The sequence below is a fragment of the Oncorhynchus mykiss genome, chromosome 12 (assembly GCF_013265735.2).
Source record: "Oncorhynchus mykiss isolate Arlee chromosome 12, USDA_OmykA_1.1, whole genome shotgun sequence".
NCBI classification, from domain to species: domain Eukaryota; kingdom Metazoa; phylum Chordata; class Actinopteri; order Salmoniformes; family Salmonidae; genus Oncorhynchus; species Oncorhynchus mykiss.
This window is the reverse complement of record NC_048576.1, coordinates 74,943,600-74,957,527: the sequence shown is the minus strand read 5'-3', so window position 1 is coordinate 74,957,527 and position 13,928 is coordinate 74,943,600.

The following is a 13,928-nucleotide window of genomic DNA, read 5'->3' as shown; positions in this document are numbered from 1 at the left end:
TCTAGCCATCGCTGATCCATCTTTGATTTTCCATTGGTTTTGTCTTTATTTTCTACACACCTGGTTTTCATTATCCAATTACATGTTCATGTATTTAACCCTCTGTTTCCCCCATGTTTGTTGTGCGTGATTATTTCTATGTTCAGTTCGGTTCATTATGGTTGGTTTTTGACTGGTGCTGTGTTCACCCTTGCGTAATATTTACCTTTGGTTTTTGGTCAAGTGTATTTGTTTATCTTGTGCCTTTATTGTATGAGTAAAGTACATTGCTCACTCATTTTGCTCTCCTGCTCCTGACTTCATGCACCAGCTACACTCAGCTTCTGACAGAATCACGCACCAAACCATATGGAGTCAGCAGGAGCAGACAACCCCGGATTAGGGGTCGAAGAGCGCGTCCAGCAGCATGCGGCCATGTTACAATATCTCGGCATCGCCATGGATCACGTCCTGCAGAATCTGGACCGCTGGGAGAGAAGAGGAGTTCCTCCAGTGCCTCCACTATCACCACCAAGGACACCACTACTCACGCCTCCTTCACCCTGTCCCAGTGGGATTCAGCTCAGGGGTATGATGGGACGGCTGTGGGATGTCAGGGGTTCCTACTCCAGCTGGAGCTCTACCTAGCAACCATCCACCCGGCTCCTTCGGGCCAAATTATCATGTCCGTCCTCGTCTCCTGTCTCTCAGGGAAAGCCCTGAAGTGGGCCAATGCCGTATGGGAGGAAGGAGAAGCGGTGTTGGACTAATTCGAAGAACGGCTCGTCCAACTTAGACAGGGGACGAGGAGCGCACAGGAGTTCTCTCTGGACTTTCAGACCCTGGCCGCCAGCGCGGGATGGAACGACAGGGCCCTGATCGATCACTACCGTTGTAGTTTGAGCGAGGATGTCCGTCGGGAGTTGGCCTGCAGGGACACCACTCTCACCTTTGACCAGCTGGTGGACCTGTCCATCCGTTTGGATAACCTGCTGGCTACCCGCGGACGTCCAGATCGGGGTCTGTCGATTCCATCCCCCAGCACCACAGCTCCTACGCCCATGGAGCTGGGAGGTGCTGCACATAGGGCGATCGGAGGAGGGGCTGCCGGTCGGTGCTGGGAATCGAGGCAGCAGGCAGGGCACTCTTGTGTCACCCCAGGTGAGTCGGCACCAGGCTCACCCAGAGCCCACAAACACATGTTTGTGTATATTCATTTTCCTGAGTTTTCCCCGCATTCCCAGCATAAGGCGCTCGTAGATTCAAGTGCAGCTGGGAACTTTATTGACAGATCATTTGCCCATAGTTTAGGGATCCCTATTGTTCCAGTGGATATGCCCTTCCCAGTTCACGTCCTAGATAGTCGACCATTGGGGTCGGGTCTATTTATACCCGTGGTGCTGGGTATACCCTGGTTGGCCTGTCATGACCCCACTATTTTGTGGCAAGAGTGCCCTCGTGGGGTGGTCACAAGAGTGCTCGGGTGGTGTTTAGGGGTTTCCGTTGGTGCGACTACGGTGGAAAGTCCAGACCAGGTTTCCACCGTGCGTATCCCCTCTGAAATGCCGAATTGGCTCTCGACTCAATTACCACCCCATCGACGGGGGGATTGTGCGATAAATCTCCTGGTTGACGCAGCACTTCCGCAGCGTGCTTGGTCGACTGTTGGAGCATGACCTGTACGTCAAGGCTGAGAAATGCCTGTTTTCCCAACAGTCCGTCTCCTTCCTAGGGTACCGCATTTCCACTTCAGGTGTGGAGATGGAGAATAACCGCATTACAGCCATGCGTAATTTTCCGACTCCCACCACGGTAAATAAAGTGCAGCAGTTTCTAGGGTTTGCCAACTACTACCGGAGCTTTATCCAGGGCTTTGGCCCGGTAGCGGCTCCCATTACCTCACTGCTGAAGGGAGGACCAGTCCGTTTGCAGTGGTCAGCTGAGGCGGACAGGTCTTTTGGTCAGCTGAGGGCTCTGTTTACCTCGGCTCCCGTGCTGGCTCATCCGGATCCCTCTTTGGCGTTCATAGTGGAGGTGGACGCGTCCGAGGCTGGGATAGGAGCCACACTCTCTCAGCGCTCGGGCAAGCCACCAAAGCTCCGCCCCTGTGCCTTCTTTTCGAAGAACCTCAGCCCGGCGGAGCGAAACTATGACGTGGGAAACCGGGAGTTGTTGTCTGTCGTCAAGGCTTTGAAGGTGTGGAGACATTGGTTTGAGGGGGCTAAACACCCTTTTCTCATCTGGACTGACCACCGCAATCTGGAGTACATCCGGGTGGCGAGGAGACTGAATCCTCGCCAGGCAAGGTGGGCCATATTTTTTACCCGTTTTGTTTTCATCCTATCCTACAGACCAGGTTCCCAGAACGTGAAGGCAGACGCACTGTCCCGGATGTATGACACAGAGGAGCGGCCCATGGATCCCACTCCCATACTCCCGGCCTCTTGCCTGCTGGCACCGGTAGTGTTGGAGCTGGATGCGGACATCGAGCGGGCGGTACGTACAGAGCCCACTCCCCCCCAATGTCCAGCTGGGCGTCTGTACGTTCCGTCTGCTGTCCGCAACCGTTTGATCTATTGGGCCCACTCGTCACTCTCCTCTGGTCATTCGGGCATCGGTCGGACAGTGCTCTGTCTTAGTGGGAAGTACTGGTGGTCCACTTTAGCTTAAGACGTGAGGGTTTATGTCTCCTCCTGCTCGGTGTGCACCCAGTGCAAGGCCCCTAGGCACTTGCCCAGAGGGAGGTTACAACCCTTACCCGTTTCACAACGGCCATGGTCGCACCTGTCTGTGGATTTCCTAATGGATATTCCTCTATCTCAGGGTAACACCACGATCCTGGTCATTGTGGATTGTTTCTCTAAGTCCTGACATCTCCTCCCTTTGCCCGGTCTTCCTTCGGCCCTACAGACTGCGGAGGCCCTGTTTACACACGTCTTCCGGCACTACGGGGTGCCTGAGGACATAGTATCTGATCAAGGTCCCCAGTTCACGTCAAGGGTCTTGAGGGCGTTCATGGAACGTCAGGGGTTCTTGGTCAGCCTTACCTCGGGTTTTCACCCGGAGAGTAACGGGCAGGTGGAGAGAGTGAACCAGGATGTGGGTAGGTTTCTGCAGTCCTATTGCCAGGACCGGCCGGGGAAGTGGGCGGCATTCGAGCCCTGGGCAGAGATGACCCAGAACTCACTCCTCCACTCCTCCACTCCTCCACTAACCTCTCTCCCTTCCAGTGCGTACTGGGGTAACAGCTGGTCCTGGTGCCTTAGCATCAGAGCCAGATCGAAGCTCCTGCGGTGAATGACTTGTTTAGGCGCGCTGAGGAGACCTGAGACCATCAGCGGGCTGTGAGGCGCCAAAAAACCTGTGCAGATTGCCACCGCAGTGAGGCCCCGGTGTTTGCACCGGGGGACCGGATCTGCCGCTCGACCCAAAACCTGCCCCTCCGCCTGCCCTACCGGAAGCTGGGCCCGCGGTTTGTGGTGCCATTTAAAGTCCTGAGGAGACTGAACGAGGTATGTTACAGGTTACAGCTTCCCCCCAATTATCGAATTAACCCCTCGTTCCAATTGTCTCTCCTCAGGCCGGTGGTAGCTGGTCCACTCCAGGAGTCTGAAGTGCGGAAGGTTCCTCCACCCCCTCTGGACATCAAGGGGGCCCCGGCGTATGCAGTTCGATCTATACTGGATTCGAAGCTTCGGGCGAGGGGCCTTCAGTACCTCGTGGAGTGGGAGGGGTACGGTCCGGAGGAGAGATGCTGGGTGCCGGTGGAGGACGTGTTGGACCCATCGATGCTGCAGGGAGTTCCGGCCTCCGGGTCGCCCCAGAGGCCGGTGTCGGCAAGGGGGGGGGTACTGTCATGAGTTCCGCCGAGGTCGGTCCCTCTCCTTGTACGGGCGGCGTTCAGCGGTCGACGTCACCAGTCTTCTAGCCATCGCTGATCCATCTTTCATTTTCCATTGGTTTTGTCTTTATTTTCTACACACCTGGTTTTCGTTATCCAATTACATGATCATGTATTTAACCCTCTGTTTCCCCCATGTTTGTTGTGCATGATTATATCTATGTTCAGTTCGGTTCATTATGGCTGGTTTTTCGACGGGTGCTGTGTTCACCCGTGCGTAATATTTAAGTGTATTTGTTTACCTTGTGCCTTTATTGTTTGAGTAAAGTACATTGCTCACTCATTTTGCTCTCCTGCGCCTGACTTCATGCACCAGCTAAACTCACCTTCTGACAGAGGGTAGAGAAATTATCCTTGCCCTGCTGCCAAGTGTCGCCTACAGATCTAAAAGACATAAATCAAATTATTTTAATTTTGGAAAGAATGTAAACATCTGGATCAGTCCTAGGGGTTGATCAAACAACAACGGTTTCTGAAGGCCTGCACCTGGAGGTAAGGTGAAGAGAGACATGCAGACGAGGCTGGGATGCATTTCTGTGCTATCTTCTCATCATAATGCAAATGTATGATTCCCTCATCACAAACCAGAGATAGGAATGCCATTTCCCTTGGTCTCTGGACTATGTTTGACAGATACCAATCGTTCATGGGTACACAGTGTACGAAATATATCTGGGGTTGGACATTAATTACCTAACAATGGCCTATTCCCTCTCAGTGGACTCAAACAAACGATAGTTATGTTCTAGAATGTATTTATTCTATTTTTTTAAGTCCTCCAAGGGCCACACACATGCCATGCTGTCCCAAAAAATAGACACTAAAGCTTACTGAAGCCATTTTTGCAAACCCACTGAACCAGTTCTTCAGCACACAAATTAACCGTCAACAATAACGTGGCCTACATACTTACTCTTTATGTAAATCAAGTGAATCATGTGACAACATGTCTGGTCAAAGTATCCACACACATCCTTCCATCTGTGATTTACATGCATACACAGACTAACAAAGAAAGACACATTCCTTTTGAAATGCAATGTGTTGAGTCAAAAGACTGTGCCAGGTCAAAGTAATGGACAAAGTAAGGAAAAAACCTAACGCAAAATAGATTAGATTTCCAGTTGTTCAGTGCCAATGCTTAATTGAATTAAACAGCGGTGATTGATAAGTCGGGTTTGTTGGCTGAGGCTTTGAACTGGCCTGAGAGAATGGATGGGATTTTAATGCTTTACCGCAATGTTTCCAAACCATTTCTTGCTTAAGACTGATGACCAGTTCCTCTTTGTGAAAGTCCCAAACCAGCTCTTAGCACCTTCAATTTGTGTTTATGATAACCAAGTTGTTCTGTTTGTTAGCTGCTTACACTAATATATCTTAACATTTCTATACACCCAAAACATTGTATTGAATGTGTCAAATTCTATTTATTACGATGTCAATGCATCATTTGCAGCTCTGCTCTATAACCTGGAGTATAGCCAAGTACAGAGAGAGGTTATAGAAAAGAAGAACGCATTAATATGACAATGGAGCCAGGCAGGCAGATAATTACAATAAAAAATGAAAACACCCATAACATGGTAGTGACTTAAATAGAGAGGACAGGGAATGAACCGTGCTTACGTAAATATTATTTGTTGGATATGTTAAACATTGTGTATTTCCCTGTAGATTTCAATAGATTGTTCTCCATTTTACTGTATAAGGTCCACAATTCAACCTATCTTGATTTGAAATTGATACTGGAATTTCCCGGAGTCCAACTCCGCTCAACAGACAATGGCTGCCAGCATGCAGTAGGCAGCCGTTCCATCAACGTCAGTTGGTTGACATTGACTTACTGGTTTAAGTTGCTTCTCTTAATAAAAGTAATACCTGAGAAGGTCACGAGCCCCATATATCTAGTTAAGGGAGCCCTAACAAAATGTCACTTCCCACCTGCCTGGGATGAAAAGGCAAACTCTGATGAAAAATTGAATGGGCTGTTTAAGGAATCTTCGACCCATCCTCCCACATCAATACAACCTGAGGCCAAATTGAATTACGTGTAAGTCTCCTCACACATACACACAACACAACACACACACACAGTAGGCCTCTTCATTCCTCTGAGACACATCTGCAACACACAAAATGATTAAGTTGTTTACGTTTGTTGGTTCCTTTGATCACAGGATAGATTACACATGCTCCAGACCCCCAGTCCCATTACACACACGTTATTAAGGTCTATTATTTTTTTCAGCATTTCCATTTTTAGCACCATTAGGTCCCACAGGTGGGTATCGGGGACTGCTGCAATAATCTAAATTGGATTTCCTTTCCGCAGGGCTGCACGTTTCATCCCCTCCGAGTCAGATCTCCCTGGGTGTCTGACTATCTATTAATCTAGCCCGCCCAGTTCATTTATTTTGCCCTGGCCCCTGGAGAGGAAACCCTGCCAGCCCTCCCTGGATGGATTCAACAAAGCAACATGGCAAAGCAGGTTGCTGCTGTTTACTTCCTGTCCCCTGTTGAACCTTTCCTGAGTCCATGATTAAACAGTACGGTAGCCTTAGTAACAGGCTCAAAATATAAACAAACTTTAAGGCTCACTCAAACACAGTTGGATTCATTATTTGTCAATGATTTGTAATGTGTCTAACATCATCTGTCATGTTTCTATGTCAGATTTGAGGGCTATGAAGATAAATCTTAAAACAATGACATAAACATTCCCATAAACGATTGATCTTATGCCAATATCTAGTTAGGGGATTTAAGGCATGTCTATCAGATGAGTAGAGGAACAAGAGGTCTCCTAGCATCTAGGAGCTAGTTAGTAAATGCTTATGATTACCTTTGCTCACTGTATAGAGGCTGTGTGCCCTTAATCAGTCAAATTCAATCAGTTCAATTCAATCAGGTTATCTCTTCATGACAACATTACCCTTCACGTTGAACTGAGTGGGTTATACAACATGTTGCAGCATTAGCCACAAGATATCAGAAGAAAGGTTGAATATTTTGGGGAGTTTCGGGTGTTGCTTATCCTGTTGACATTCTCTTTCTTCCTTGGAAGAACTAACCTCCGGGGTGGTTGAGATGACATTGGTGGAGCCCCCCTTTGTGGGTACTGGAGATAGAAGGCTTATTTTGAGCTCTAGGCAGCATCCTTCCTATTGGTCCATGCCAGCTAAGCACCATCAGACGGAGCACATGCCAATTGATCCTGCTAATCATTTTATCCCACTCTGGTATATCTGTTTTGGAAGAATTTGGGCCAGCCATTAGTGTCACATCAAAAGTTGTGATTGAAATGGGTATAACTGTCTTTTAATTTAAAAAAAATATTGTCCTTCAATTCATCTTCATTGATATGGTATGCACTATGTAGCCTGTGTATGCATATGACTTTGCTGTTGTGAAGGTCATTGTGAATGCAGTTATTGACTATATGATTTATTTATTTACTACGGTTTTCATCATGACAACCTTGTGTCATTTCACAGTGTGAATGGAGAGGAGGCTAGATTTCTCCCCAAATCATCCAATAAGGCATGCAAAAATGGTTTCATTTGAAGAGTGTCAGGTCAGGTCATACTGCACGCTGGTCCATAAGTCTCTCACAGTCACTTTATGTCTTCTCAACTTTAAAGAGGTGGGGGAAGACAAGGTGTCTTCTCTCTGAATGGTATGCAATAGTGACGGTGTGTGTGGTCAGTGTGTGTGTGATTCTGAGTGTGGGAGAGGTGATCATCACCAACTGTTAAAAAAACATGGCACTCTCTGCATGGAAACGGGGTAGCATAGCAACCAGTTGCTAGGGACTGGGGCTAAGGCGAGCCCCGAGTCCCCCCCCCCCGTGGTGTTGATGTGAGTCTCTGGCAAGTGAACCGTTAAATGGAGGAATTCCCCTGTGACAGTGGGCTATCGCATGCCACTAACCTGTTGCCATGGTGACCAGCATGTGGAGGTTGACGGTACAGACAACGGGGACCATTAGCTTCAGTGGAAGAGGGTCCTGGAGGGGGGCAGGATGTGGGCGTCTATCTCATTGAAGGGCGAGATGCCAACACACACAAGTGAAGGTCAACACACAAGTGAGGTTGTGGTAATTGTGACACCCTTTCTAGGTACCACCCAGTCTCCATTGGCACTTCTGACTTCACACTGATAAAAATTATTGTGCAAATGTCAGGACAACATTTGGGTTTAATTTTGGATCAACACTGAGAATAGTGAATTATCTACAGGGCTGTACTTTCTGAATGCTTGGTGTTTTCCCTCTACACATACAGTAGTGTCTGTGTATAGGCATCTATTAGACAGGTTCAAACAACTGATTGTTTGGTGGCACAGTACATTTACCATTGAAGTCTTGTTTTAGTTTTGACTACAGTCAGTGGTAGGAGGGTAAGAGGACAATTGCCATCACTGTATCAGAACAGGAGGAGAGAAGTGGTGACCCTTTGCTGGCCTCCACTGGCGAGAAGAGGAACAGGTGCCGAAAGCCTCCACCAAATTCAACCAACCATATGTGAGTCAGTCAGGTACATGAAAAGGCTCTTGTATAAGCCTATCTGGACATCAAGCTCCACATTCAAACATGGGGTGGTTCTGTTTGAGAGGGAAAATCATGGACGGAGCCATTTTTGATTGTGTAGAGAGATGAAAAATAAAAAAAACAAAAGAAAACAAAAAATAAACATTGATTGCCATACTGGGGAAGAATGTTGCTTTTGGCCGGCGAGCAGGTAATTGATTTAGTTGTGAACAAATTGCCTCTTCAGAGGAAGAGGAAGGACTGCATGAGGCCTCTATCAGCACAGTAGAGTGATGACCTGACCTGGCATAACAAAACAATAGGTGCCAAATTTAGCTCCACACCACACCTCTAAATATCTACAGTATCTACATACTGGATCTCTAACTGGATCGGTGCCTAGCACCTGGTCAATCCAGGCGGGTGTTTTTACATAAGAACCTTCCCAGCTGGTAACCCAAACTCCACGGTACATTGTAACACGCCTGGTACTCCGAAGTATCTTGGGAATGTGAGATGTTAAAAATAGTTAAGAAGGGGGTGGTTAATAGAGAGATGGATTAATAGAGAGGTGTGTGTGTGTGTGTGTGTGTGTGTGTGTGTGTGTGTGTGTGTGTGTGTGTGTGTGTGAGTGTGCTTGCTTGCTTGCGTGTATGATTGCTTTGCCTAAATGAGCCCATGAAAATATGTTTTCATAACCTCAATATTGTAAAAACTATCTTAATATTGACTTTAGGGGGGCAGAGAGTACCATTGTGTGTGAATTAACTAAACTGTAAAATCTATAAAGTATTATAACAGTCTATAAAGTATTATTAACCCTTATTAACTATTTACAGACCCTTTATAAACCCTTCATAAAGGCTTCTTTAAAATAAGTGTTAACTCTTTTTTTTTTTTACATTTTGTAACTCAAGAGAAATTTCTGTAGTATCGTGTTATGAACCATAATGTTAGTTAATTCACTCACAATTAATGTGAGTGACAATTCTAAGTCCAGCTTTTTATTCTCTGTCTCCAAATGTCCATATTAAGATAGTTTTTACAATATTGAAGTTATGAAAACATAACATTTTCCCCTGATCTACAGCAAACAATGTGATGAATCAGTATGGGTTTATTTAGGCAAAGCAATCACACACACACACACACACACACACACACACACACACACACACACACACACACACACACACACACACACACACACACACACACACACACACACACACACACACACACACACCTCACTATTAATCCATCTCTCTATTAACCACTCCCTTCTTAAATATCCCACACACACATTGTGATGACGGAGAAAGGCATGCTAGAAGGGCTATCTGCCATTGCTTGCATCTTTCACATATTCTCTAATGGGGCCTTTTTATAGAGCGGAAATGTTCTGCTTTGCATCAAGTACCAGCTATTATAAATGTTAACAACGAGGTCATCCGCCCGTTTTTAGGTTATCTACCTAATACAACGTTTTTGTGGATTGAAATTAGCTCTATTTTGAGCAAAATGTATTTAAGGTTTTTTGTTTACTTGGACTGAGAAGAAGTACACAGTTTTCCAATGAGGCAAAGCCATTAAACATCAACATATTGCTGCTTTGGACCCACAATCAGTGATTTCAACTAATGTCCTTGTGTTTGTCATGTACTGTCATGTTGTGTCTTGTCTCTGTCCTTTCCCTTCACCCTGTCTCCCTCTGCTGGTCGTTGTTAGGTTACCTTTTCTCCCCCGCTTTCCCCCAGCTGTTCCTTGTCTCCTCTGACTACCCATTCACCCCGTTTCCCACCTGTTCCCTTTTTCCCTCTGATTAGGTCCCTATATCTCTCTCTGTTTCTGTTCCTGTCCTTGTCGGATTCTTGTTTGTTGTGTTTCATGCCTGAGCCAGACTATCGTCATGTTTGCTGTAACCTTGTCCTGTCCTGTCGGAATCTGCCGGTCTATCTGAGCCTACCTATGTTTGGTTATTAAAGAAGCTCTGTTTAAGTTAGTTCGCTTTTGGGTCCTCATTCACTCACCCTAACAGAAGAATCCGACCAAGAATGGACCCAGCGACTTCGGATCCTCTCCACTCAGCCGTCGGGATCCAGGGAGCGATGCTAGGCAGACACGAGCAGGAAGTGTCTGCTGCTCGACATGCCGTTGAGACCCTGGCCACCCAAGTCTCCAACCTCACAGAACAGGTTCACCATCTCCGCCTCGATCCACCGGCCACTTCCAGGGCTTTCGAATCTCCGGAGCCCAGAATCAATAACCCGCCGTGTTACTCTGGGGAGCCCACTGAATGCCGCTCGTTCCTCACCCAGTGTGATATTGTGTTTTCTCTCCAGCCCAACACTTACTCCAGGAGCACTGCTCGTGTCGCCTACGTCATATCTCTCCTTATTGGACGGGCTCGTGAGTGGGGCACGGCAATCTGGGAGGCAAGGGCTGAGTGTACTAACCAGTATCAGGACTTTAAGGAGGAGATGATACGGGTTTTTGATCGATCTGTTTTTGGGGAGGAGGCTTCCAGGGCCCTGTCTTCCCTATGTCAAGGCAATCGATCCATAACAGACTACTCTATTGAGTTTCGCACTCTTGCTGTCTCCAGTGGCTGGAACGAGCCGGCCTTGCTCGCTCGTCTTCTGGAGGGTCTCCGCGCAGAGGTAAAGGATGAGATTCTCTCCCGGGAGGTTCCTTCCAGCGTGGATTCCTTGATTGAACTCGCTATTCGCATTGAGCGACGGGTTGATCTTCGTCACCGAGCTCGTGGAAAGGAGCTCGCGCTCTCCGTCGCCCCCCTCTCCGCATCACTACCATCTTCCTCTGCCGGCTCGGGTGCTGAGCCCATGCAGCTGGGAGGTATCCGCATCTCGACTAAGGAGAGGGAACGGAGAATCACCAACCGCCTCTGTCTCTATTGCGGTTCCGCTGGTCATTTTGTCACTTCATGTCCAGTAAAAGGCCAGAGCTCGTCAGTAAGCGGAGGGCTACTGGTGAGCGCTACTACTCCTGTCTCTCCTTCAAGATCCTGCACTACCTTGTCGGTCCATCTACGCTGGACCGGTTCGTCAGCTTCCTGCAGTGCCTTAATAGACTCTGGGGCGGAGGGCTGTTTTATGGACGAGACCTGGGCTCGGGAACATGACATTCCTCTCAGACAGTTAAAGGAGCCCACGGCCTTGTTCGCCCTGGATGGTAGTCCTCTCCCCAGGATTCAGCGTGAGACGCTACCTTTAACCCTCACTGTTTCTGGTAATCATAGTGAAACCATTTCTTTTTTAATTTTTCGTTCACCTTTTACACCTGTTGTTTTGGGCCATCCCTGGCTAGTTTGTCATAATCCTTCCATTAATTGGTCTAGTAATTCTATCCTCTCCTGGAACGTCTCTTGTCATGAGAAATGTTTAATGTCTGCTATCCCTCCTGTTTCCTCTGTCTCTTCTTCACAGGAGGAGCCTGGTGATTTGACAGGGGTGCCGGAGGAATATCACGATCTGCGCACGGTGTTCAGTCGGTCCAGGGCCACCTCTCTTCCTCCACACCGGTCGTATGATTGTAGTATTGATCTCCTTCCGGGAACCACCCCCCCCCGGGGTAGACTATACTCTCTGTCGGCTCCCGAACGTAAGGCTCTCGAAGATTATTTGTCTGTAGCTCTTGACGCCGGTACCATAGTCCCCTCCTCCTCTCCCGCCGGAGCGGGGTTTTTTTTTGTCAAGAAGAAGGACGGGCTTGAGTACATCCGCTCTGCCAAACGACTTAATGCGCGTCAGGCGCGTTGGGCGCTGTTTTTCGCTCGTTTCGAGTTCGTGATTTCTTATCGTCCGGGCTCTAAGAACACCAAGCCTGATGCTTTGTCTCGTCTCTTCAGTTCTTCAGTAGCCTCCACTGACCCCGAGGGGATTCTCCCTGAGGGGCGTGTTGTCGGGTTGACTGTCTGGGGAATTGAGAGGCAGGTAAAACAAGCGCTCACTCACACTCCGTCGCCGCGCGCTTGTCCTAGGAACCTTCTTTTCGTTCCCGTTCCTACTCGTCTGGCCGTTCTTCAGTGGGCTCACTCTGCCAAGTTAGCCGGCCACCCTGGCGTTCGGGGTACGCTTGCTTCCATTCGCCAGCGTTTTTGGTGGCCCACCCGGGAGCATGACACGCGTCGTTTCGTGGCTGCTTGTTCGGTCTGCGCGCAGTCCGGTAACTCTCCTCCTGCCGGCCGTCTCAGGCCGCTTCCTATTCCCTCTCGACCGTGGTCTCACATCGCCTTAGATTTTGTCACCGGACTGCCTTCGTCAGCGGGGAAGACTGTTATTCTTACGGTTGTCGATAGGTTCTCTAAGGCGGCTCATTTCATTCCCCTTGCTAAGCTTCCTTCTGCTAAAGAGACGGCACAAATCATCATCGAGAATGTTTTCAGAATTCATGGCCTTCCGTCAGACGTCGTTTCGGACAGAGGTCCGCAATTCACGTCTCAATTTTGGAGGGAGTTTTGCCGTTTGATTGGGGCTTCCGTCAGTCTCTCTTCCGGCTTTCACCCCCAGTCTAACGGTCAAGCAGAACGGGCCAATCAGACTATTGGTCGCATCTTACGCAGTCTTTCTTTTCGTAACCCTGCGTCTTGGTCAGAACAGCTCCCCTGGGCAGAATACGCCCACAACTCGCTTCCTTCGTCTGCGACCGGGCTATCTCCTTTTCAGAGTAGCCTCGGGTACCAGCCTCCGCTGTTCTCATCTCAGTTCGCCGAGTCCAGCGTCCCCTCCGCTCAGGCTTTTGTCCAACGTTGCGAGCGCACCTGGAAGAGGGTCAGGTCTGCACTTTGCCGTTATAGGACGCAGACTGTGAGGGCTGCTAATAAGCGTAGAACTAAGAGTCCTAGATATTGTCGCGGTCAGAGAGTTTGGCTCTCCACTCAGAACCTTCCCCTTAAGACGGCTTCTCGCAAGTTGACCCCGCGGTTCATTGGTCCGTTCCGTATTTCTCGGGTCATTAATCCTGTCGCAGTTCGACTTCTTCTTCCGCGATACCTTCATCGCGTCCACCCGGTCTTCCATGTCTCCTGCATCAAGCCCGTCCTTCGCGCCCCCGCTCGTCTCCCCCCCCCCCCCCCCCCCCCCATCCTTGTCGAGGGCGCACCCATCTACAGGGTCCGTAGAATTTTGGACATGCGTCCTCGGGGCCGTGGTCACCAGTACCTCGTAGATTGGGAGGGGTACGGTCCTGAGGAGAGGAGTTGGGTTCCCTCTCGGGACGTGCTGGACCGTGCGCTGATCGAGGATTTCCTCCGTTGCCGCCAGGTTTCCTCCTCGAGTGCGCCAGGAGGCGCTCGGTGAGTGGGGGGGTACTGTCATGTACTGTCATGTTGTGTCTTGTCTCTGTCCTTTCCCTTCACCCTGTCTCCCTCTGCTGGTCGTTGTTAGGTTACCTTTTCTCCCCCGCTTTCCCCCAGCTGTTCCTTGTCTCCTCTGACTACCCATTCACCCCGTTTCCCACCTGTTCCCTTTTTCCCTCTGATTAGGTCCCTATATCTCTCTC